This window comes from Etheostoma cragini, chromosome 13 (assembly GCF_013103735.1).
Source record: "Etheostoma cragini isolate CJK2018 chromosome 13, CSU_Ecrag_1.0, whole genome shotgun sequence".
Classification (NCBI taxonomy): domain Eukaryota; kingdom Metazoa; phylum Chordata; class Actinopteri; order Perciformes; family Percidae; genus Etheostoma; species Etheostoma cragini.
The window spans coordinates 8,983,379-9,010,435 of record NC_048419.1 but is presented as its reverse complement, the minus strand read 5'-3'; the positions used below and the strand labels follow the sequence as shown (position 1 = coordinate 9,010,435).

The 27,057-nt window shown below is 39.6% G+C and overlaps 1 protein-coding gene and 1 long non-coding RNA gene across 3 annotated transcripts in view; both read left to right on the top strand.

Moving 5' to 3' along the window:
- The window catches only part of opcml (opioid binding protein/cell adhesion molecule-like), a 358,727-nt gene that overhangs the window by 174,643 nt on the left and 157,027 nt on the right, over positions 1-27,057 (top strand). The window lies entirely within an intron of this gene.
- LOC117955323 lies at positions 10,097-26,596 on the top strand. Its single transcript, XR_004659011.1, has 3 exons — positions 10,097-10,109; positions 12,097-12,102; positions 26,482-26,596. It is a non-coding gene; the product is annotated as an uncharacterized LOC117955323 (long non-coding RNA).

Genomic DNA, 27,057 nt, shown 5'->3' with positions numbered 1-27,057 from the left:
ATATAATTGTTTTTATTTATTTTCACAGGAAACGTTACTACAAACCTAAGGGCTAATTCTCCCCCCCACAATGTGTCCGACATAAAGTTTACGTTTGACAGGAGAAATTATTTGAACACTTATGAAATTAGATGTGTAAGCCACACGTACGCACATTCATATTAATGCAGATACATACAGAATAAAGAAGAAATTAAATGTTAATAATAAAGCATATGAGCACAGCAGCAATGGTACACCAATGCAAACTACATGTGGCACTATACAATTGAAATTATTAACCTTATTCTTAGGAGGAATCATTGCTGCGTGTGTTCTTCTTCTTGTAGTGACCTTAACTTAGACATGTACTTAACCATGGGTTCCCAAACAGACTTAAATTATCCCGCATAAGTCTGCTTTCTTATTAGCATTCATCTTGTAAAAGACATGTTGATTAGCCTTTGGATACTGAAAGGTCTGTCACCATACTTTGCAGACCATATGTTAAAGCCTACTAAGAAACATGGCACCCCAGGGATACTTTGGTCCAGGCTAGGGCTGGGTGATAAAACGATATAAAAACGGGACCACAATCATAGTCATGTCGATAAAGATGATAAGTTTTGGACATATTTATCCAATAACAACTGACAGAGTCTGCCTTTTTAACTTGGACAGGCCCACTCCCCATTGTGAGTGTTTGAGTTGCTGCTATGTTGTCAAAGTGTGTTCCCCGTCAAACAGTGGGTCCCTCCTATTAATATGCATAGCATCCCCTTCCATATTTATGGTTAGAGATAAGGTTTGGTTCAGGTTTAGGAAAATAAATGTTTAGAAAATCTAAATAAATCCAACTAAAACAGACTACTCACTTAGTTTGCACTTGGTTATTTTGCAAAGAAAAAAAAAGAAAATGTAAATGTAAGATGACTCTGTATGAAGCATAGGGCTACTCTTAGTTTTCTCGTGAAGGGAAGGTGTAGTGTGAGTCCTCAACAAAACATGGTGCTGAATATTGTTATTTTTATATCTTAAAAAATATTTTAAAGTTTAAGCAAACCTCTGGGTTATTCAGGCTTTAGTCAGTAGGCTATGCACTTCGAGCCGGCAGTATCAGCAAAAAAATGATATTGTGATCCATGTCAATGTCAACATAGGAAAATAAATTGTGATCACATTTTTTGCCATGTCGCACAGCCCTCTTATTTTATATCACATTTTAATGCACGTAGGTTTGATGTTGCTGGGTTAGTCACGTTTAAATCAATAAGTGCCCATCATATATTATTGCAAACAGATTTGACTGTCGGGGCAAGAAAAGAATGGGGGGGGGGATTCTTTCTGGTCTGCCAGCTGATGGTGCTCATTAATATGGATAAAACTGAGGAGTCATCTGGGAAGAATGTCATACCACATTAGACAAATAAGTGGCTGAGTCCACTGGATGTAATGAATTGATTTGCTTCACATTGATCCCACCGTTCTCCACTGTTAATCACATTTGGGATTCATGTTCATGTTCTGAATTGCTGCGGTTTTAAAGTATTAAATAATCTAATTGAATGGGATGCAATTCCATGTTTTACTCTTCCGTCATTCGGTGTATTTGTTTTTTGTTAAAACAAATTTCAGCAAAAATAGAACATCCCACCAGTTCGCTAAATGCAAAACACATTCTTATATCTAGATCCAAAGGGGAACCAATTACAAATAACTCTCGACAGCACTTTTCCCCAACTTTTATAACACCTTGCTTTGCACATTCACACAGTTAAACACACTCGGGAGCAGTCGCAATCTTCTGCTGTGGCCCAGCAGTCGGGAGCTTACTTCCATGGTCAAGGCTGTATTGACAGTGAATGTTAGGGGAGATGTGAGTGATAGGCAGCTTCTATATGAGCTTTTGTGATACTTCAAATCATTTACAATATCTCAGGTATCTCAGTGACACCTATGCGAGGAAAGTATGATGATAATAATGCATTGAGGGAATGCAGTGCAACAAAAATATCACCAAGCTGTCCCAGACAAGTTCAAACTATTCACTTTAACGGTAGAGTTTAATTGTCATGCTTCAGACTAAATCAGCCAGGTAGAAAAAAGATATACATCTACAGCAATGTTTTTTAGGTGATTTCAAAGTAATTCCATCTAAATTCAATTTAATTTATAGTATCAATTCAAAACAAGAGTTATCTCGAGACACTTTACAGATAGAGCAGGTCTACAACACACTCCATAATTTACAAGGACCCAACAGTTCCTCCAGAGCAAGCAACAGTGCAACAGTGGCGAGGAAAAACTTCCCTTTAGGCAGAAACCTGGGACAGACCCAGGCTCTTAGTAGGCGGTGTCTGACAACCGGTTGGGGTTAAAATGAATAGTGGCAATAACAGGCCTAAATAATAGTAGTTTGTAGAAGGTCTTTGTAGTAGTTCATGGCATAGCAGGGCACTGTGCGGCATAACAAGGCACAGCAGGACATAGCAGGGCACCGCAGAGCGTAGCAGGACGTAGCAGGATGCAGCAGAGCGTAGCAGGAAGTAACAGGGCATCGTAGAACGAGTAGCGGGACCATGGCGACAGCTTCTACCATGATTTTGGAGCCTCCCTGATCCAAGTAAACATGCTGGGCAAAAAAGAACATAAGGACCCTGGGGAATGACTCCCCAGAACTAGGTTAGTAACAGGCATTTCTGGGACATGGATGCACACAAAATGGAAAGATAGAAAGATAGAAAGATAGAGGAGAGAGTAGCTCAGTGTGTCAAAGGAAGTCCCCCAGCTGTCTTAAACTATTACAGTAAAACTAAGAGAGACAGGGTAAAGAGAGGAGCCTGGTCAGGCTAGAACTCTCCCCAAATGGAACGGGCTGCATGCAAGCCTTCCTCTAATTTTATTATATTATTGATTATATGATAGATAAATCTGACAACAATGATGAGAAGCAGGTGGGCCGAGTTAGGCGGACGCTGCGACTCCTCAGTCCTTAACAATATTCATTTTTATGCACTAACCATAAGCTTTGTCAAATAGGAAAGTCTGAAGCCTACTCTTAAATGTGGCGATGGTGTCTGCCTCCTGAACCCATACTGGAACCTGGTTCTTTAGGAGAGGAGTCTGATAGCTGAACGCTCTGGCTCCCGTTCTACTTTTAGAGACTCTAGGAACCACAAGTAACCCTGCATTCTAGGAGCGCAGTGCTCTTGTAGGGTTGTAAGGTACTATGAGCTCTTTAAGTTAAGATGGTGCCTGACCATGAAGAGCTTTGTAGGTGAGAAGAAGGATTTTAAGTAAGCTGTCTGTGTAGAGCCCAGTTCAGACCAAAGATCTGTGACAAGATGAAGCAGTTGTAGAAAGTTAAAGCGGTCTGAATTAGTCGGTCTCAGCACAACTCAAACCACCTGATGGTGTTGCTGCTACTCAACTGTTCAAGTCGCAGAGGCTGGTTTTAGACCAGACCTGTTTTCAACAGCCGACAGAAAAGACAGCTGGTAGAGTCAGCTACCGTGCTGCTCATGTGTATAGGAACCCCTACTTAAGTTGACAAAAAAGAGGAATAAACAAAAATCATCTTTTGGAAATTGATCTTAATACCTCAATTAAAATATGAGGATAAAATCCAACCTTTAAGGACACCAATTTTCTTTGTGAATAAATGCATGTTATTCCTTAAAATACAGGGGGCATGAGCATAGATAACTATGTTAAATTCCCATAGAAGTAGGCAGATTTTAATTTTTAAGGCCAGTTATTTTATTGATCCAGGATACCATGCATCTGAATTAATATAGCCCTAATATTCTAATTCCAAAGGCCAAGGGAACTTCATCAGGATGCCTAGTATCCTGATCCATGAAATAACTGGCCTTTAAACATTAAAATCAGCCTGCTTCTAAGGGAATTTAACATTGGAGGGTGTATACTTATGCCCCCTGTATTTTAAGGAAGAACATTTATTTATTCATGATACATTATTCATTCATAAAGAAAATTGGTGTCCTTAAAGGTTGGATTTTTCCTAATTTTTCAATTAAGGATTTTTTATTTCCTCATCTTAAGCAGTTTTTTTTATACTCATGAACAACACTGTATAAACTATAGAAATAAAATGATCCATAATTAATGATATTTTAGTGTTACAAACAGCTGGTTGGCAGATGGCAGTTTTAGACAGAGCGTCTTTGACCGCCCCATAAAACGGTAATGTTATACGGTGGAGCGAGCTAGAGAGTGACTGAAGAGAGAAAGCACCCAACGGCGTTGGAGTAAAGCTGGTAATCGGAGAAATAAAAAGTTTCATCACTAGAAGTGATAACTGTAGTAAGCATCTCACTATTTAGACGAACCACAAGATATATCCAGCTACAAAAAGAGCCTATGCGTCTGAAGTTAGAACGGAAGTACAGAGAGACGTTGTTATGGAGATGACACGCCGTCTGGTCTTGGTGTGAAGTGGAAAGTTTCACAACGCTGGGAACCTTTGGTCTGAACTGGTCCTAAAGGACAGCTGATGAATGATCCATATGAACAGTCCTGTACTGTTTTCTCCACTCAGTGTGCGACTGACTGGTCCTTTGACCACTCTTCCAACCTGTGGATTATCGCCTTGTCGCCCAGAGAAATTTTGTGGAGCTAATGGTTAGAAAATAAATGTAAGTCCGACAAGAAGCTTTTGTTTTCTGACATCCAGTATTTAACTTTGGAAAATCAATAAAGCCAATTTAGCAGAAAGCTTTTCTTGTTTATCAGAAATGGTCCAAAGGAACTAGGCCTGTGTTCTCTCTCTGTGTGTCTGTTTTTGGAAGACTAGTATCCCATAATAGTTAAAGCTATGACCTTTCTGCTGGGAGCTATTATTTGTGTCCAAATAAACATCTGCCTTTGACTGGCACACTGGGAAACTGTCTTCAGTTTTTATATTGCATATAATGTGTATTAATGTGTTAATAGCTTCTAATGACTCTACTTTATTGCCTGCAAGGCATGTTTTACAAATCTACTGTGTGTTTTCATTACTGCTACATGTTCACTGATAGTGCTGTCTGTGAGAGAAGCTAAAGCACCACTCAAGAGAGAGGAGGATGTATAATTTAGGAGGTCAGTATTCAGTTTGACTCACATATTGTGATCTTTTGCTTTGGATTCCTTTTTTGTAGAGGGCAAATGTCGTCACAGAAAGCCTTTTTTGGAGCTGTGGGATTGAGTATGGGCAAGTAATAAGCCCTTTATTCACTCGCTGTAAAACCAACAGTAATGCCTTTACACAGATACATCTGCTATCCTTTGATGTATTTATATGTGTTGTGGCTTGAGTTGGTATTACCATGAAACACTTCTTAGGGTGAAAATACCTTAAAAAGAATGTACAGTTTGACCTTCATTGTCTGCCGCCTGTTTTGCGGTACATTTGAGGCTCCTAAATTTTATGTTTGAATGACGAACAAAACATATTTTAAATAAAATAAATCTAAATTCCCATAAAACTTGAGGATCGGTGAGCCATATGCTCTCTTTGCCAGACCTTCCTCCACAGCGGTGCACAGGAAGGTCTGGCTAGTCCACACAGCATTCCGGGATGGGAGAAAAACATGATCTGGTTCATTGGCATTTGTTAAAACCAATCACAATCCTCTTAGGCTGCACTCAGTGCCGGACAGAGCCACGGTGCCGCTGCTAAGTAGTCTCAGGAAGGAACTAGTTTTGGTGGAACATGTGTACGTTCAAAAGTTGTTTTAGTTGTGCAAGATAAAACTCAGATTGGACAGATAGTCTAGCTAGCTGTCTGGATTTACCCTGCAGAGATCTGAGGACCAGGCAATCATAGTCCTCAGAAATCCACCCGAGGTTATTACGCCAAGACAAAAGAAGAGGACAGAGACGTGAAGATGTGACTAACCTTCGTAGTTTTCCAACTTGTGGGAGGATTGTAACCTAGTCTAAATAATAAGCCCATGAGCCTGACAGGATCTAATTAATTTCCCCCATGCCGGTTACCTTGTAACCTTTAGCGTTCAGAATCTTTCTGTCTTGCCAGTCAGAAAAATGCCTAATAGTTGTCTCTAAGTGCAGTGAGCCATGCGGAACATAAAGAGCATAATGACCACTTGGTAAGAAGAGCTAGAAAATATGAAGTTCAGAGTCAAAGACAAGCTATTAAAAGCAAATCATTCACCCCAATGATAAAAAAAAACTGAAAGCTAACATTGCTCTCACGTGTTTAAGAAAATGTATTTAATGTCTAGAACCTCAGAAGGAAATAATTATGAAAGAAATGCCATAAAAATAATCTATTTTTGTCAGGTTTCATACATACATGATTGTTGATCTATATATATTATAAGAATGTAGTTGTATATTATATATATATTTTAGCCCTTATATATGGTGGCCGCCACAGGGCAATCACACTGCAACTCAAAAAAACACATGAAAGCAGAAAACAAGGAAATTAAGAACAACTCTACATTAATTCGACAACACATGCAGCATTTAGCCAACGTGCAGTAAATACAACACAAACAAATACAACACAAACAAATACATAAATGCGCTGCAAATATAGAAACGATGCTAAATGAAAAAAGGAGACAAACCCAAAAAACAAAAAGAAACAGAAAAGCGGAAAAACAGAAGTTCTCCGGGCCTCTAGGTGGAGCGCTACGTGGAACAGCTGGATTTTTGACCCCACGGAGAGAGAGAGAGATTCTCACTCACGGATGTAAGTCAAATGCAGATTTGAGTTGCGCATGCGTCACTTTGCGATAAGTAGCAAGTAAGATGCTAACAAAAGACTTTTTTAATGTCAATACAGTAAAAATTGACCTATTTAACCAAGTTGGTTCACTGCTGACTACAAGTTAGCATCAAACACAACAAAGGCTGTCACTGGAATGGCTTTTTGAGCTAACGTTAGCAGTCAAACAATCATAGATAGCTACAATGTTTTTGAAATGATTCCCATCTTCTGTTATTGTTTGTAATGAGAAAGGTTTATACTTTCATGGATTTCACAAATTTCAGTATCTACTGGTCTAGCGGCAAAATGTCTTCTCCTGCCATATTCCAAGGCAAAATAAATAGAGAATTGCATATATTATCTTTTTTTTTTTCTCTTAATTTTTTTCATTTTAGTTCATTATTTGAAATGATATCATAATTATCCTGTTTACTTGTACAATTATAACTGATATATGTACTCCTTGTCGTTGTTTATATGAATGTTTGTTCTCATGCTTTGGCAACACAGATGGATTTTTTTTCATACCGATGAAGCAAACTGAAAATTGAGAGAGTGAGAGAGACCGAAGTAGATGGAGAGAAACATAGACAGAGACAGAGAGAGAGAGAGAGAGAGAGAGAGAGAGAGAGAGAGAGAGAAAGACTGAGAGAGAGCATATGATAGGTTTATTTGGGAAACGGGAAGAAAAGAGAAGGAAAGATACGCCATCAAAAGGTGCGTATTAATTTTTACAATTGGCTATAGTCTTTTGCACTGTTATGAAAGAGAAACAGGCTTTCATAGCTTAAAAATTGGGAAAACAAATGATCCACTGTCTCATGACATAACCTTGCCTTATGTTGTGTAATCTTGATGACGCTTCCTTTTTTTTGCTTTAGTTTTTGAGTGTTTTGTGCTTTTCATTTCTATATTTGCAGCGCGTTTATGTATTTGGATGTGTTGTGTGTATTTGCATTGTGTTTGCTAAATGCTGCGCATGTCTTGTCATATTAATTAATTAGCTTGTGTTTTGTCTATATGCATGTTTTCTTAAATTGCAGTGCGTTTGCCCCTTTCGGCCACCATACTAATCCCTGTTGCAACTAATGAACAGCAAGTGGCTGTCGGGGCCTTTATTTATGGATCTGCACGCTAGTTCATTAAATACAGTTGTGTATTTAAAGTAGTGTGTACCCACATAGAAAAAAAAATAAGATAAAATAACAATCCATCTTAATGTACACAATGCCATATTTGTGCTTGCACACATCTGGTCCATATTTACAAAAGCCACGGAGCATACAGATAACCCTCCCTTAAGCCCTTAAGTGTATGAATCATGTTGTTGAACATGAAATCATGAAGCCAAAGAAACAAAGGCCAACTGATGTGTGTGTACCTTCCAGCTTATCAGCTGCTTGCTGAGGACTCCAAGGGGGCACATCTAAAGCCTGCTCTTTTTTAATCAAATGACTCACACTTTTCACTAGTTCCTGCAATATTTTAAGCCTTTCAAGTGCCTTTTATTCTTAAAAAGAAAGCTTTCCCCTTTTCTCTGTGCCATATTTTGAATCAGTACAATCAGTTCCAGGTTTTGCAGTGCAAAAAGTAACATTTTCAATGCAGGAATTTTAATTGTAACAGAGAATTTTTACAATGTAATATTAGTAGTTTTACTGCAGTAAAGGATCTGACTACGTCTTCCATGGTCCTGGACCACTGGTCCTAAACCTAGTCTTCTCAGGACTGGGAGAAAACTAGCCTCCTTGTTGGTGCTATGGTATAAGAGGCAATCTTTCTCTGTTGACGTTTTTAATTGCCTGTTTCAGTCCACGTACAAATCCCAGGATTCTATACTCTAGTAACTTCAATTGGGTTATCCTTCTCACCTCCCCAGCAGGGATCTTCTACAGAGCCTGAAACAAACCCAGTGTCTGCTTTTCAGAGTTTTTTTTCCAGGCTACTTCTCCCTACAGCTGATATCTGTTACTGATAGACAGTGACAATAATGCGTTATACCCTCAAAACCAAACACGTAAAAACAGATACCAGATGCTCCCTTGCAACCAAACCAAGGTCATACAACTTCACCATGATGAATTATCTGAGAAGCAAATGAGAGGCTGGCGGATTCTGCAGGGGAAAGCGGAAACAGGACATTGAAATTTGGGCCTCACCAAGTTGCAAATCGCTTTAGTTTTTCCCCTATAAATGTACGCTACTGGCAGGCCAAGTGTTTTCCACTATATTTATTCTGGGCACTGCCATGAATTGCAAGGGAGTAAGCTTCTCCTCTCTAACCATATTATAATGCTACAAAACACTCGCCAGCCGTTAGCATCTGTTAGACTGCCATTCATTTTTACGTCACTATGACAGCAAAAATCTTTACATCTGAAGCATTTAAAGACTCTACTTGTCTGTTGTTTATTTTTAAAGAAACATGACAATGTATACAAGACTCCATTACCTTGTAGCTCAAGTTATGGCTCCGTAGCAGAAATTGTTGTAAAAATAGGCTAACGATTGTAGAGCAATCAATGTATAGTACAGGGTAAGCTCCCAGACAGTTTGGACTTACATTAGCTGTTTAGGTTTGATTACTAATGTTAACTAGCATGTTAGTTAGCAATAATTAGCCTGTGTCTATGTTATCTCCTAACATATACCTAGGCTCTCCGTCTCTGCTGATTGGGAATGATTGAGATATCTCTTGGCACAGCTACCAGAAGACTTACAAATTTCAGACACGTTCAGTTCACGTCACAACTACGTCTTCAAGCTCAGTTGGAGACTGCACAGCACTCGCGGTGAAAGTGCTTCTCATAGACTTCACTGGTCGCCATCCAGAACAACGGGATCTGTTGGTCCATTTCTTAACCTAACAGGCAATGCGACAAGTGGTCGCAGTCCTGTGAAACTGTGACAGTGAGTCTTTTGCTTGTCAGACACTGGATTTCTTGGGTAATGACCGTAATTATGACTGTGCTAATTAGCTTACTTGAGCTATCATTGGTAACAAGACTGGATTGCCACTATGTGGCATGAATTGAGTTGTGATTAGGGATTTATAACACTACAGTCAACTAATGTCATTCAGTTGAACGGCAGGGTTTCAATAGTGCACAGAATCCCGATGGTTACCAAGCATTGATTGGCTGGTGTTTGCCTGTCTGTTCACATGGGGAGGGCAGTGAGACCCAGATCCAAGCAACTATGCAGATCAAAGTGTTGTTTTTCGTCTGAAAAGACCTTAAACTGTATGACTACATTATGTTTGTTCTCGATGAAGCTAGCTGGAAATGATGCATAGTAAAGTAGCGTTTTATGTGAAATCAGTACTGCGTATTAATACAATTGAATTGAATTGCACAAGACTTAGTTTGCTTGTAATGAAATAATGTAAGTAACAGGCGGCGCAGTCAATCTGGGGAGAACACCGGGCTTAGTTAACTCACCTAACAAGCACAGGTAGCTAGCTTTCAAGTCAGCATGGTGCAGAGTGCAGTTCAAACTTAATAAAAAAGCAACTTGAAGAAGGTGAGATAGGGCCACTGTCAGGATCACACACCAAAATGCCAACAGAAGTGTGTGTGTGGGTGAAGAACAGACCTCTATTATGACTATGTTTCACCCATTAAATGCACCAACTGAGCCATGCCAATGTTTCCCTTTATTCCAAATGAGTTTTTCATTGACTTGATAAATGGGAAGAAGAGAATCTGAATAGGTGTGGCAGGTGACAGATGATACTCAGTGACAAAGTCTGAGAAACTATTTGGAGGAAATACTCTTTTCAAATTGTAATTGACAGGTGTGGAAGTGGGGCAAATAATATTGGATATGGATAAGTATCACACCGTGGACAGACAATTATGGGTGTCTCCTGAAGTGATTTACTGTTGCCAGGTGGCTCCCAACGAGAAATTAACAGCAACCCCGGAGTATAACTAGTTTATATTCCATCTGAAATTTAATTCCAGCGTTTACTATTTTCTATGCAACACAGATTTTGTGTGTCTAGACGTCTTTGAGTTGTCCACAGGCTTCTTGAACAGCGAGAGATTACACTGATGTCATTTGATTTCAAGGCAAAATTTGCCCGCCTTCCAAATTTGATTTAGGTCTAGGTTGAGCCAACTGAAAAAGGCCATGCTGACTTTAACATGGGTTTAATTCATTTTGAGCCCGAGTGCAGGTAATCACTTCTCAGCGTACACATTGCACCATGCCTTCCCACAACTAGGCCTCATGCACCAGTATGCATCTGTCTGCATGGCATCCTATTTGCATACATTTGTGAGAGTGTGTGTGTTAAATTATTTGTTCATGTCTAATGGGTGTCTGTTTTTAATGCTACTATGATTCAAGGGTAGGCTGGGCATTGCATCAATATTATATTCATATTGCCATATGAGACTAGATATTGTTTTAGATTTTGGATACCGTAATATTAGTGTTGTCTTTTACTGGTTTTAAAGGCTGTATTACAGTAAACTGCTCCAAGGAGCAGCCCCCTCACTCTGAAATCTCTCCATTAGTGTCTACAGCATGTACAGGTCTTGAGCATCATGTAATTCAGGCCTGTGTTTTCTGTATTTGCAACTGTACTAACAGTAATTGTGAATTTCCCCTCGCTGTATAAATAAGGCATTCTTCTTTTTCTTCTTCTAATTTGATATCTTTTCCAGAACTTAGCAGACATTTATGTTATTTTCCTCTACCCACTTTACTGATCGTTATTTATTACTAATCTTATTGTGTGAAAATGTTGTGAAAGCACTAATAGTTTTAGCCCAGTCTTACCAGACTCTGGTCCATTTGCCCGGGCCTACCAGACTCTGGTCCATTACCCTGGTCCTACCAGACTCTGGTACATTACCCGACTCTGGTCGGGTAGGACCAGGGTAATGAAATTTTCACTTACAATATCGATATAGATTTTGGTCAAAAGTATTGTAATTGTTGAATTTGTCCATATGCCCCAGCCCTAGTCCAAGATAATTTTCAAAGTTTTAGTGCTGGTTCCTCAAACATCTTGCACCTTGCAATGTAGTAATTTAAATCATTGGTCAGAAGGCCCAGTTTCTCAAATTGCCAAAAAGTAATTTCATGTATTTTCCTGCGTTAGTATTTACATGGAATAGCCGTTCAATTTGGCAGAACCTGTTGAGCCGTCATTCATTTCAGTACTGTATGAAAACATAGTTTTACAGACTATAAACTTGTCTGACCGATCACATCATACATTTATTTTTTGAATGGTAATACAGTTGATCGAGACTTTTTCAGTACTAATTTTAAGCATTTTTCCAGAAGTTAGTGATGAGCAAATGAGACTTTATGAAGCTTCATCAACCATTTAGTTAATTTTATGAGCCCACTAGATGAAGCTCTAGGTTTAAAGAAAAAGTCTCTAGGTACGGCAATACATTCAGTGTGCTTATAACCCTTTGTTGAACACAGAGCGCCATCTAATGAATCAGAAAATAAACTAAATTGTTCTTGAAGCTTTATGATGCTCCATTTGGCCATCTCTTCTATGAGCACATGAACACACCAACAGCAATTGATCTATAAACCTGTTGTTTGCTTTGGAAAATCTGTGCTAGTTTGTCAGAATCAAACCCAATAGCTTCTTTCTGTTAGGTATCCATGGTGACAAATGAGCCACCGTGCTGCCAATGTTAGTATACACACAAGGATGTAAACGGTACTTTTTTCTTTATTAATTTAATTGTTTATTTGTGCTTCTTCAATAAAATATGTTGCATTTAAAACCAGGAAATGCAGCGGGAACCTGCCCTTTAAAAGCAAGTAGCATTCATTCGACATTTTCCAATACCAGTACCAATATTGCCTCCGATACTGCCTAAAACGCTAATGTCAGTATAGGGAAGTACTGGAGTTAATGCAACAATCCGATACCACGTAATAAAGCCCTAAAGAAAATCTATGTTACAGTAGTTTATTTAGGTTATTTTTCTGTTAGAACTGACTGTCAAACTGGATAATAAAAGAAACTTCTGTTGCGTTCATTGTTTAAGAGTTTAACCTTAGCCAGACCAACAACAAAGATATAAATCATATCACATCCATACAGGGATAGCATACAGCTGTTAATACATAATAAAATATATAACACACTGGTATCAGATCAGTATTTATGTATCAAAGTTCAGGTATCAAAATCAAAAAAAGGAAAGCAACAAATGGTATCCATTTTCTCTATAGTCAGTACATCTGTCATATGTGTCATCAGCCTCAGAGTTTTATTTTTTTGCCATTATAGCCATCAGAAATCAACTAATAACCAATACCTTATGTTTTACAGTACAATTTAAGGCACAATGTATAACATATTGATAGTAATTGCATGCAGAATATATACAAAACAAGCAGTAGCACCGTTGCCTTATTATTCCTTATGACCATAATGTATACACATTTGCATGCGTTTTTTTTTTAAATCCAGCAGTGAAGAATCAGAGATGAAAGTGCTGTGATTAGCAACTTCCATCTGTCCCGTCACCTGAGGAAACAGCCTTTCTGTACATATTTAAAGAGGCAAGGAAGAATCAAACAAACATGTTGGCTCTGATACAAATGCAAGCCCTGCTTTTAACCCAGCTTTTCATCTGAGAAATAGGCTGATCCGCCCAGCGCTAAATGGGCTTACTGACTTTTGGAAAGACCGAATAAAATTAAGCATTGAACTTCAGTATTATTATTCCATCATTATTATTTGTGCCTTTCAGGAGAAAAACCATTGCCTTTGCCTGTAATAGTGTACTCACTGGGAGGGGCTAATTATGACACATGGCCCACTTATCTCAGACAGCGTTGTGTTAAACATTAAAAATGAATCTCCAGGATATTTCTGTAGCAGTGGCTGAATGGCACTCTCCTCAATCTTGTTAAACTATAGCAGCATGGCTGGTACAGGGTGAGTTCAGTCTTTATATTGGGGCTTAATGGTTAGACTACTGCTGAGGCTGTACACATTTAACCTTCTACTGGATATCCACTGTCTCTTACCTGGCATTGAGAATAATGAGAACTATGAAAAGCAGAGTGATGACAGTGACCCCTTTGACTCTTCACTAAATTTAAAGCTGTCAAGTGGAGATGGCACTCTGGGCTTCTGTGGGGTCAACGCTATCATGGCCATAAAGCTTTAATTACAGGGCTGGGAACTGGTGAGTGCACACTTCATGCTTTGTCATGTGAGGGTAATGGTACAGTTCATCTGCAGTACATGGAGATATGCAACACAGTGGTAGAATTTTACATACAGGATGTGGATACAGTATTTTATAGTTGCAGTGGAGTACATAATTGATCTTGACTTCAACAAGGTAAATGTTCGATGGCTAACATTGGTGCTTGGACCAGTAGGACTCCATTTATGTGTAGTCTCCATAAGCATTCCTGTTGAAGTTTCCTTCAAACCTTCAGTTCATAATAAGGTGGATTTTTGTCTTCATGAAGGGGGATAAGTTAAACTCCGTAGTTTAACTCATCTCCCTTCTACTAACTAAACAATGCATTCTCATGAACTGATGTTTAAAATATGGTAGAAAAAGTATGCCCAAGAATTCATATCATGCCCTACATAACCCTAGTTAATTTTAGCCGGGAAAAGGTGACAGTGAGCCGGGTACAGAGCGTCCTGCAGCTACAATAGTTGTCTGTGGACATCAGAACAACTAGTTAGGATATGAAAAAAGTTAAAAAGGTTTGTGATGAAACACTAGTCCCCTTAACCCTTGTGTTGTCTTCCCGTCAAAAGTGAATATCAACAATTTTGTTGATGCTTTTCATCAATGTTTTTTTTAACTTTTTGATGCTTTTTTCTCATGTGTGACACCTTTTCAACACTACGTAACATTAGCTTATTAACTTTAGTTTTACAGTTATTTTTGGATATTATGGTAAATAAACCTCATTTATAGGAAATCATAATTAATGTTTGCGCTAGAAAAGCAGAAACTAGGATTTATTTGGACAAAAATTAAAGGAAAGTATGTTGATGGATAATCACAGACTGCAATATGTCAATTTTTACTCAATGCTACTTCCAAACCACCAATTTTTTTTTCAAATGCTATGAAATTGAATAAGACGCCCCACAATAATGAAAGTAGAGATTTGTAATTGCCAAAGAGAGTTGTGTGGAGTCAATCATGTTATTTTGGGTAGTTAAAAAAAACATTGATATAGGAAAAGGGTTAATTTGACCCAAGGACAACATGTGGGTTAAGTATTACTCCCCAAAAACACTTTTTTGGAAAGCACTAAGAGGAGTTTTCTTGATGAAAGTCTTGTGATTTCACCTAAACATCTTTAAGGTCATGGACTCTGGTCCCCTACCTGAAAGCCCTGTACCTGAACTCCCCATTTTGCTGATCTTCATACTCTTATACAGTGTCAGCTAATGTGGCGCATACAGTAGTAAATACGTGAACTAAACCATGTCTCCAGCCAGAATAAAAGGGCTTTCCTGCTGCAATGGTGAAAGGTCTCACGTGTCACCAGATGGCTTACATAAAACAGACAATTTATCTTAGCTATTCCTGCTAATTTTGAATTATCAAATATTGCTGGCTTGCAGGTCATGCTCAGCATCTCATATAAAAGGAACCTGGTCAAGGGTTTTGCGCTGAGACATAATACTTTCACTGCCATAACTAAAACTATTATTTCCCAGCTACTGTGGGTTCATCTGCCGGGTCAAAACATGTTGCAACAATTCTGGACCCTGGATTGATTTGATCCTAATATATGTAACGTGCATATATGTATGCATGTATTATTATGTGCTTAGAAGTATCTGGTAATATGCAGCATGTATTTAAGAGCACAAACATTTAACCATTGTGTGTTGTTGATATTTTTGTTACACAACCAATGTTCCCTGGTCTGGTGGACCCACCACATTATTAGGATTTTAAATCATTACAGACACAACAATATATGTAAAAATATTTGACAGATGTTTACTTTTGCTTAATTACCAATGATATATACATCTTTTTTGGTACATATTTGCAATTTACCCCTGTGAGATCACATTAATGATCATATGGTCAATATGTTTTTTGGGACGAAAACAAGCAAATTCTATTAAAAAAGAGTTTTTTGAGCATTGTCGGTGCTTATTTCTTGAACTTCATCGGAACAGGTTAAAGTGCTTGAAATGTAACAATTTTGTAACGTTGTGTGAGAATAGCAGATGCAGAAAGGGATAAAGGTTAGATGAAAAACACTGAGCTTATAAAATATTAAGATCTCCATGGATACCTGTTTTTTAACGGCTTTTAATGAGCATCTTCATTTTAAGAAGTGCAAGTGAGGTGGGGAAAAAGCAAGGCCACATGTTTGTACTACATAATGTGATTCATGGGGGGGATTGGGATGGCGGTAGCTCAGTCCGTAGGGAGCCGGAGAGTCAGTGGTTCAAGTCCCTATACGGATCAAAGTATTGTGGTACACTGGTAGCTGGAGTCAGTTCACCTCCTGGGCACAGCTAAGGTGCTCTTGAGTAAGGCACCGATCCCCCCACTGCGGGGCAAGTTTTCATGGGCAGCCCCCCCGCTCTGATATCTCTCCATTTAGTGCATGTATAGGTTGTGAGCATGTGTGTGTAATTCAGGCCTGTGTGTAATGACAACAGAGTGTAAACTGTAATTTCCCCTTGTGGGATTAATAAAGTATACATTATTATGCCTTGTGACTTTAACTGCATTAAGATGTTACGCTGTGTTAAACTAAATGAAACATTACGCAACACTCAATGGGTTTGTCCGGCTTTGTCATAGGTTATCCTACACTGTGTACCAAGGAGAGACACTCTGCACCAGCAGAAGCGTGTACTTATCAAGTTACAGTAGTTCATCAGCTTTAAAACTCATTAAAGATCTTAAATTTAGTCTTCTGTTAGTCATATATATCTTATAAAAGTCGAAGCTAGACAAATGGGATGCTCGGAAGTTTTCTTCAAAACGTAAAGTCTGAAAAAGAATTGATTATCAAAATAGTTGCTGATCGTTTTTCTGTCCATTAACCTTGTTGATTAATGGCGTCAGCTCTAATATCATATTGTATCATATCATGTAACATATCACGTACCATAGCGGGCCACATCCATATATTCTAATAGTGACATCACATATACAGTGCGTATACCTTGAACTGGTCTATGTACTAAATATGCCTAGCTTGGATGTGTTTTTCTCTCCAGCAGTTTTTATGGATCCAGGGAACCGCAATGAGTTCATTCAACTTCATAACCAAGCAGCCCAACGTCGTTATTTGTAAACTGCCACAGGGCTGAACCTTTAAGTGACCATCCCCTGCTTGTGTGTGTCAGCATGAGCCATTACTGAAGCCACCCCCTACGTGTGCTGCCTTTATGTTACACAGTGTAGCTTCTGAGCTTTATTTCTTCACTCGATGGTGTCCCTGTCTTGTACAAATCCATCTCAAAGACGTAGTGGAAGAACACACAGGGATAAAGCACATTTATTCAGAAATATTTTGTCTTGCACACAGTAACCACACAGGGAAAACTATAATACTGTTAGATGTTATAAATAATAGATTGTGTCTCAGTTTTAGTACACTCATATCCTGGCCATGTGCCCTCATAGATTAATACCTAAAGAGGTACAAAAGTGCTGGGATTAATCATTGGCTAGGCCTTGTTTGTGCCCTTGTGGATATAGAGCTTGCATTGGATGAAAATCTATAGCTGTGAGGGAGCACAGGGTCAATGATGTTGTTTTCCACAAAGTGCATTGCACTCATTTGTCTGACTCGCGGGTGGCACATTTGCCCGGCAAATAAAATAGAATGATTCCTGACTATGGTAGTACGTCTGATAAAATTAGCTCTGGAACAAGGGCAGTGCCACCTTCATAAGCCTTGATGTTGTCTGTCTTTCCGGTGCACTTTCAAACTTTTCGGGACACTCTGCGCCCTGCTCTAAATCCAGACGCTTGTCTTAAGGGAAATGAGCCGTGTCCCTTTGGATTGGTGCACGGCTATCTGCCCCGAGTTGGAAACAGCCACACTCTACTTCAAAAAGTTTGCAGAGCTTCACAACTTTGATGTTTCATCTGCAGACTGGAAGTAGAGAGAGTACTGTTTCTTTGTTCTTTTTATACATGAGACAAACGTCTGATCATGCTGCTCTGTAATCACTGCTTACGTTTGTCCGGGGAAAGAAAGAAACAATTTGCTTCACAGGGTCATTGGATGGTGGATAGTTATCACATTTCTTTGAACAACAGAGTCATTTTTGAACCTAAGGAAAAATGAAGGCCTTTTAAAAAATAAAATTGCCAGACCAAGTGGATAAATGTGCCACAGGCAGAAACCTCACTTATTGTTCTCTCTGTGACATACTATTAATAGCCCAGCAGTTAATTTCAGACTGCTTTTGCTCATTACAGAAAGGTCACCAATTTGAAAGCACAAGGCTGAAGTTCCTTGAGAGTGATGCATATCCAAATCACTGTGCATGCTCTGATTGAATGGTACACAGAGATATTTGGTCTAAGCAGGGATTGGATTAGTGGCTTCAAGAGATTACTTTGAGTTTGAGAGGCACAAAGTCTGATTCCAAACATAATCTCTTTATCAAAAGGAAGGATTTCATCCACAGAGGAGAGGTCAGTTTCAAGACTTTGATTGGTCTGGAATTCTTAAGGTGGAGCAGCCTGAGGTAGGATCTAATCAATTTACTCACAGACTCAACAACGTATTGAAAGCTGCACTTTGAAATGTTTTTTTATCAAACATATGCAGCACCAACACACTTGTCAGCCTAAATCAAGGTGCAACACATTAGATGATTCCACTCCTACTAAATAAGATCACAGCAGTGATCCGTTGAGCAGCCCAGGCTGGAGCATGGTGGCACGTCCGCCCAGCCGTCAACAAATCCTGCACACCAGACCAGCCGTCGGCGGCTCACATATGGCGGGTTCAGCCCAAAAAAAATTGACAAGAAGTTTGTGAAAGAAGTAGAGAGCATGGACAGCCGGACAACAGACTCTTGCTCTCTCTTCGCTTCTCGTCTCTAGTGACACGCCAACCCCTCTCTCCAAACAATTTCAATTCATCTTTTATAACCCACTTATGCAATAAGAAGTTTTTTCTGTGTCTTCATCGGATGCATGTTATCACACAAAAGGAGTGTTACACACACAACCTTATCACAGCTGAATATTTCATAATTGTAGTGTTAGAGCCTTCATTTGATGTAGTCTTGATCTGGGTGGTCATTTAGACTTAAAGGTATACTAACCAATGTTAATCAAGTTCACTCTTTCAAATTCAGCAAAGATCATGTAGACAAGCTGTCTAATTACTCTGTAAAACGAAATCTGGTGTTCCTGCACATAACCCTGGCTGTGTAATTGCAAAAAACAGCGCACCAGCCCAACAACACTTTTCCATCCAATCAGCAAGACAGGGCACGAGCAAAGCTAGTGATGGGGCCTGGGGGAGGGGGGGGGGGAGGTAACGGCTGGCCAGGAGTTATCAACAAGAGGAGTTGGCAGAGATACAGCCACATAGGAAACAGACTCAATAAATCTAAAAATAAGTTGTATGAGCTGGAAAGGAGGAAGACGTTGGTGGAGCGTTTCAGCGCTGCAGAAATTAATAGTAATAATAATTAGAATTTCACAATAATGAAAACAGATAAGGGCTCTGTTGTTATTATGGAAAAGTGAGCAACTTTAGCTTCACTCTTGCGGTTTTCTACAGGTCAGGTCAACAGGTTTGGTTTTACAGCAGTAGTGACAGTTTGCGTATATATTGCCAGACCTTCCTCCACAGCGCCGTAGAGGAAGGTCTGGCTAGTCCACACAGCAATCTGGGATGGAAGAAAAACATGCTCTGGTTCATTTGCATTTCTTTAAAGCAATTGTAATTGTCTTGGACAAATGGAGTGCTTGATGGAGCCATGGTGTCTCTGCAAAATAGTCTCAGGAAAGAACTTGTTTTGGTGGAACATGTGTATGTTCAAAAGTAGTTTTAGTCATGCAAAATAGAAAACTCAGATTGGACAGATAGTCTAGCTAGCTATCTGGATTTACCCTGCAAAGATCTGAGGAGCTGTTAACCATAGTCCTCATAAACCCACTGGAGTTTAGAACACCAGCACTAAGAAATAGGAAAGCTCCAGCTGAATATGAGGGGCTGCAGGCAGCTCCTGAGCCATCCCAGCAATTAAACATCCTCATCCATAACATAATGGGGCATCGACTCTGCCAAATTTCCTTTTTGTCAGCAGAAATGCTAAGTGAAGTGGTCGCTATGGAAATGTGCATTCATGAATCGGGGGGGGGGGGGGGGGGGGATTCTTAATATATGATTGGCAGTTGAGTTCAGTTATCAACAATCTCCACACAGCATCGCTTACTGCAACTTTAACAGGGAGTTTTTTTTTTTAAGATTATTTTTGGGGCATTTTAGGCCTTTATTTCTATAGGACAGCTGAAGACGTGAAAGGGGAGAGAGAGGGGGGAATGACATGCAGCAAAGGGCCACAGGGTGGAGTTCATCCGCGGCGACTATTTATGGGCGCCTGCTATTCCTTTTAACAGGGTTCTTAAAGTAAATTTCATCAGTCCACGGTCAACTTTAATGAAAAAAATATGAATTCCCCACAAAATATTGGCTAGTGAAAATGCTGCATGGCTAACTTTTGGAGAGAACTAGCCACAGTGGCTTGTGAGCAGAAAAAGTTACTATCAAGCCCTGATTGTATGTAATTAATTGGGAATTTGAAACAATTTATTACCATGATATTCATATTAAAATATCCAAGACACATGCGATGATCCTGTTGTGCAAAGTTTTGCTCCAATTCATGCACTGTGACTTGCCAAGGTAAAAACATTAACTTGGAATGCTACGTTTTGCTTTAAAAACTAATATATTTTTGCAACGTTTCCCCCTCTCATTCTCCCTGCTCTGGCGTTTCCTAGCCCCTAAACCGGAGACATTTGAAAACACTAGTTGACGCCAATGTTTCGCAACATGATTGGGTCTAATTAATTCAATTCAATTCAATTTTATAGTATCAATTCATAACAAGAGTTATCTCAAGACACTATACAGATAGACCACACTCCAGAATTTACAAGGACCCAACAGTTCTAGTAGTCTCCTCCAGAGCAAGCAACAGTGCGACAGTGGCGAGGAAAAACTTCCTTTTAGGCAGAAACCTCGGTCAGACCCAGGCTCTTGGTAGGCGGTGTCTGACGACCGGTTGGGGTTATTAGTCATGACATATTGTTGCCCGAGACCAAAGACTCTTTCATGGGCTCTGCATTGACTGTCTGAAACAAGCTACTAGCGTTACAATCAGGGGCGTCAGTTTGGTTTGAAATGGGCTGAGGACAGACATGCATTCAGAAGCGCATTTTCAGAAGTGCTGGGTTCAATGACGCATTCATTTTTTTTCTCTTTCACAAAGGTCATGTTTTGAAAGATGCTGTCCTCTAGCGTAATAATGTAAATGAATACAATTTTATACAAAAATGTGTCCAACACGGTTAATGAGGAAGAAAAGCATTAGTCATATGACACACTATGTTCTTCTTCATGTATCCATGTACCATGTTGACAATGTGACATGAAGTGACAGACTCAGAGAGAGGACCTACAAGTGGAAAGGAAGGTGAGTAGCCAGTACAGCCGCAGAGTGACTGTGTCTGTGCTTGCCCGGTGGGGATAGAGATTTTTGTGGATTTGTTGGCATCTGTCGCTCAGGAACTATGTGTTACAAACTTTATTTTTCTAATCAAATTGAGCTTGAGGTTTTAAAAAAAAAGTGGTGGGTACAATGATACATGAAAAAATGTGATAGGTACGCGTACCCACCGTCTCCACCGAAATCAACGGCTATTGTTACCGTTGCAACTACCAGCAACGGGCAGAGACTGTCATGGCACATGCATGCCCTGTTTACGAGAATCTTAATGAGATGTGAGGTTTGGGCGTGTTAGTTTAAACGCTGATTAGTTCTTCTACTGGAGCTAAAAAAGCTTGTGTGCTCTGAGGCTGCTTTTGGCTCAAAACTCCCCTTAAAACCCAAAACCCAAACCCGTAGCAATCTAAATGTAGACTTAGTCTCAATCTCCAGCTGAGGTACAAGGTTGTTGTCCATGTATATACCAACAAATGACAACTACAAGTTGAAATCTGTTTGGTATCGTCCAATAATTAATTACAAGCAATTTGCTGGTTGTGCAAAACTATTTCCAATCGGAGCATCTGTTAAGATGACTGATGAGATAGTATTGGCTGGTGCTGCCTGGACTGCTTTGGTCTGTCCTTTGCTTTGTCTGTAGTCAAGTTTTGAACACTTCTTGTACACTGGTTGCTGCTGAAGAAATGTAATTAATTAGTGCATTAGTTGTTGTTTATAAAGGGAAAAGATAAGGGACATGTAGATTAAGATACAGATTGGATAAATAAGACAGAAAAGAACATTGGATAAGGACAAGATTTATAGTACATATATTTTGAGAACTACGAATGGTTGTTATCTAAGCAATGCAGGGTTTTAAAGTAATCAACAACACAATGAAAGGGCTTTATCTGCATGAAATGGTGCAGATATAAAGTGGATAAATGCTGTGTTGATGACAGGCAAACCATTCTGTAAGTGATTACAATTAATCAAAATATATCCAGGACAAACGTACACGAGTCAGTGTGTGTGCTATGTACCATGTAGACGTATCCCCTAAATTGTTTACCGTTTACCGTAGCTGAACTAAACTGCCGCATGTGTACCCCACATGTGACTTCATCCTTGTTTATTTATTTTGAATGGTCCTGCAGTTGGGCTAGTTCGTTTTCAGCTAACTTATTGGTTTGTTTGAAACCCATTTCCACACTTGGAATGGCTGTGCATGGTAGCAGATGCTCCAATTTCAGACCATAGCAGAAGCACACACACACACACAAACACACACACACACACACACACACCACCACCACCACCATTGGACTGAAATCATGCCTCCATCAGCTTTGCCTTGTCTGTTGCAGATATCGATTTATAGGCCAGTTATGAGCTGGCTCTGAAGCCACCTCTGGAGTTTTATAGAAACATGATAAACATCATCAATCTCTTTGTACAGCCTTCAAAAGATGGCAGATGGTTCATAGCCTTTTAATCAATTGGGATTCGATGGTGCAGTGCACCACGTGATATGGTGCTTATGCTACTTTGGCCTACTGTGGTGTGAGTCCATGCTGTTGAAGTCAATTCTGTGCACCTGTTAGTTTTAACACCATCCAAAGACCGTTTCTATCTAGCTAATATTAAATTATAGGGCTTTCATAGTTTATTCAGTACCTTTGGTTATCAACATGGTTCCTGATTTGAATGTGACAGTAAAATATATTATGATTGAGTTCTAAAAGCTATTCCTTATCTTGTAAAACACCATTTGTCTATAAAGCGTATAGAAGCAATGTAGCATTATTGTGTGCTTCTACCCATGAGCATGGGATGCTTAGTTATTAGATAAGAGGCCTGTTGGGGAGGAATGTACACACAGGATTCCAGATAAATATGTTCTAAAAGAATAGGAAAGTGCTTGCAATAGTAATGATTTTTAAGTGAGAGTTGGAGATAAGGTCGTAAAGTGAGAGGCAGGCCCTTTCAAAAGATACCTGGCAGGTGATCAGATGAACCATCTGTCTGTCACAGCCACCATTGTTGTTGTTGTCACGGCCGTCACACACACCTAAACCACGCCTGTAACTGCCACTAGCTCCTCTCCGGATGCTGACTGGTGTGGTATGCAGTTAGTTCTGGCAAAAACGCATTAGGTGGAGCCTGATAAGATGGATTTACGTGTGATTTGTGATGCGATGTGCTCAGTGTCTAGCACTTTTTCCTCAAAGCAAGTAGGCACTGGCTGAGTCCAATCCCTGGTCGGGCAGGGGAAGATCTCACCGTGTTTGAGTGGGTGTCCTCCGGGGATCCTGGTTTCCTTCCACCATAAAGAGATACATTCTAAATAGGATTACAATGGCCATTAGACCTCTGGCCAACACTGGCGCATTTGTAGAAATGTTGATTAATGTGCATTGTCCAAATAAAGTAAGGATATATCCTATATCCTAATCCCATGTGTGATCTTGTGATATTGCAAGAATCAAGCTGCAGTGCAAGGTAAAAATTACATTTAAATTAAACTCCCCTTGGTTGAGTTGCCTCTACCAAGGGAATTCAACAAAGCAGCGCAGGCTGAGACGGGCTAAGTTACGCCAGTTCACTCCCCAGTGACCTTCCCAGTGTACGGTGCTGCAGAGCAGAGCCTTGCAGACTGACCATCACCGCCCACTCACAGTTTGCATGTGGTACCCCTACCCGCTCCCACAGTGTGTACAGTATGTTCTACTTCTGCCCACTCACAAAGTATGTGTGTGTGTTGGCTCACGCCCGCAAACCAAACATTAGATCAGAGGTCTTCAATGTTTTTCAAGCCAAGGACCCCTCAACAAGGAGCCCCTTCTACATATACTGTATACAATTAGGTTATATATGAAACTGGGCCTACAATAAAAGGAAGAGCGGCCTATAACCTTAATACCTTTTAAGTAAATATAATATAAAGGAATTTGAATATTTGTTGGTATGACTTTATTAATCATGTTTTTATGTTAAACAGTCCTTAGGAATAGTCTTCCAGACCTTCCTCCACGGCGCTGCGGAGGTGGGTATGGCTAGTCCACACAGAATTCTGGGATGAGAAATAAAAATGTGTTCTGGTGTATAGAGAAAACTCAGACTGGACAGATAGTCTAGCTAGATGTCTGGATGTATTCTGCAGAGATCTGAGGACCAGGTAACCATAGTCCTCAGAAATCCACCAGAGGTTAAAATAATACAATACAAATACAGAGAAAGAGGAAGGGGACGGACATCTGGTCAAAAAGAGTGACATCCGGCAGAGAATGTAGAGTTCTAAGGGCACTTCCTCCTAGACATTAGGGCTGCAGCTAAAGATCATTCTCATAGTCGATTAATCTGTCATGGATTTTCTCAATTGATCGATTAGTTGTTTGATCAATGAAAATGTTAAAACCTAGTGAAAAATGTGGATCAGTGTTTCCCAAAGCCCAAAATGATGTCCTCAAATGTCTTGTTTTGTCCAAAACTTAAAGATATTTAGCTTATTGTCACAGAGGAGAAAAGACACTACAAGATGTTCACAAAATAGAAGCTGGAATCAGAGAAATATATATATATATATATATATATATATATATATATATATATGTATATATTTATTATTATTATTAATCCTTTATTTAACCAGGAAGTCCCATTGAGATTCAGAATCTCTTTTACAAGATAGACCTGGCCAAGGTAGCAGCCAAATCACAACACATACATAAACACAAAGTTACATATATATTTTTTTACATAAAAACATGACATGAATAGTTGGCGATCAATTTAGCAGTTGACAACTAATCGATTCATCGATTCATCGTTGCACCTCTACTACACACAGTAGATCTTCTGGGTTAAAAACCTCCAGAATAATTTAAGAAGCCATTCAGCAAGAGGCAGTCAACTTTCAGCATTAAAGAAAGCCCTGAGTATCTGGCCAATTTGGCTGTAGCAGGTCTGGAAACAAGGTGGCAGTGAATACAGAGACACAGAGTGATGCTACTGTAGCATGTGGAGACATTAAAGTTAATGGAGGATGGAAGACATAAAGAAACACTGTTGGCTGTTGGCTTAATGTCTGTGCTGTCACGCAGCCTCAAAACTATACGCCTTGAACTAGAAGAGGGTGGCTTTACTTTTTGAAGTAATGACATTTAGTAGTTTTAAAAGAATTTCTTTGTGGCTTTTCCCCTTAAAAAATGTCTTAATGTTGAATCCAACTTTTTTACACAACTTCCTTTTGTCATTGAGCCAACTTTCAACTGAGGACTGTCATCTCAAAAGCACTGAAGCATGGTATGTCTCCTATATCTTCCACCATTATCAAAGGCTTTTATTGGTACCCAAACCACCTACGGTAGTGGACTAGGGAGGCAGGGGAATAGGGGCTTGTATGGGCGGTGATTTGTTTTCTTGGCAGGTTAATGGAAGGTGGGACACTTATTTCTCACCTGTGAGTGGGAATGTGTAGGCTGTAGAGATGCACTAACTGAAAAACGTAAGGTGTAGGCAAGTTGGCATAAGTAGAAGAGAAAGAATACAAATCAATAGGTAAACAAAAGTCTCATTTTAGGGAACAGTAAAGATTTTACATATTTTATCTTCATGTTAATCCATTGGAAGATAATTCAAACTTAATAACATTATTAATGAAATTCAGACTAACAATATCTTGTGTGCTTTAGTCTGTCTTTACACACTATTAGCGCTTAAATTGCAAAGAAATGCTGTGCTAACCTTGTATTAGGATATGAGCAAAATACATTTAGATGTACAGAAAGCTTTATAATGTCAAATTAGAAAAACATTTCTAACGTCTTATTCACCAGTGGACCTCATGTGATTTGGCTATCTCCCCCCGTGTAAGTGTTTCATGTGGAACAATCCCACAGGATAATTGATGTCAAAACGTTCTAATTGCCAACGCAGCCAATATAACTCTGAATCACACAGCTGCTGATTGGCACAGAAGTTTTAATTTTCAGTAAACCTTTGCGTTTGGTGAAAACATGGTCGATAATTTGCTGTAGAACTTTCACTTGACGAATTACAAATAAAGCCCTATTTGCATTGGACTAGTATTACCAGGGGACCTCTAGTCATTTGTAATGATTACGGAGGTTGTCTGTGATCCTAATCCCGTGCAAATTGGCCTTGTCTTTAATTTTTTAAGTTAATACTCCCCCGCAAATGACCTACCATATTTCGCCGAACACCAAGGTCCTGGGTTAATGTTAGTCCGGAGCGGGGTTGTATATAATTTTTTCAAGGTTTTTGTTTCCTATTCGCCATTTAGTCTCTCCTTAGAGGGTTAGGAACCGCGCCTTTCATGGTCAACCTAGTCCAACCGGAGACCCCCTTCCCCGAGTCGACGCGCTCCCCGCTGCTTCGACTAAGGGCTGACGGTGAGGCTGTGTGGGTGCCTTTGCGCTGCAGATAGGGTATGCGCCTCTGGTAACCTCTAATGGGCCTGGCCCCGAAAATATAACAAAACCCCTTAACATGTGTGGCGCGCCGGCCTCTCCCTGGTTTTCCTCTGTTCACTTCCGGATACCCAACTCTTGGGGTACAGATAAGTCAGTAAATTGGAGTAAAAGCAGGCTGTCCTTAACCTGTGCGAATGCACCACACCAAA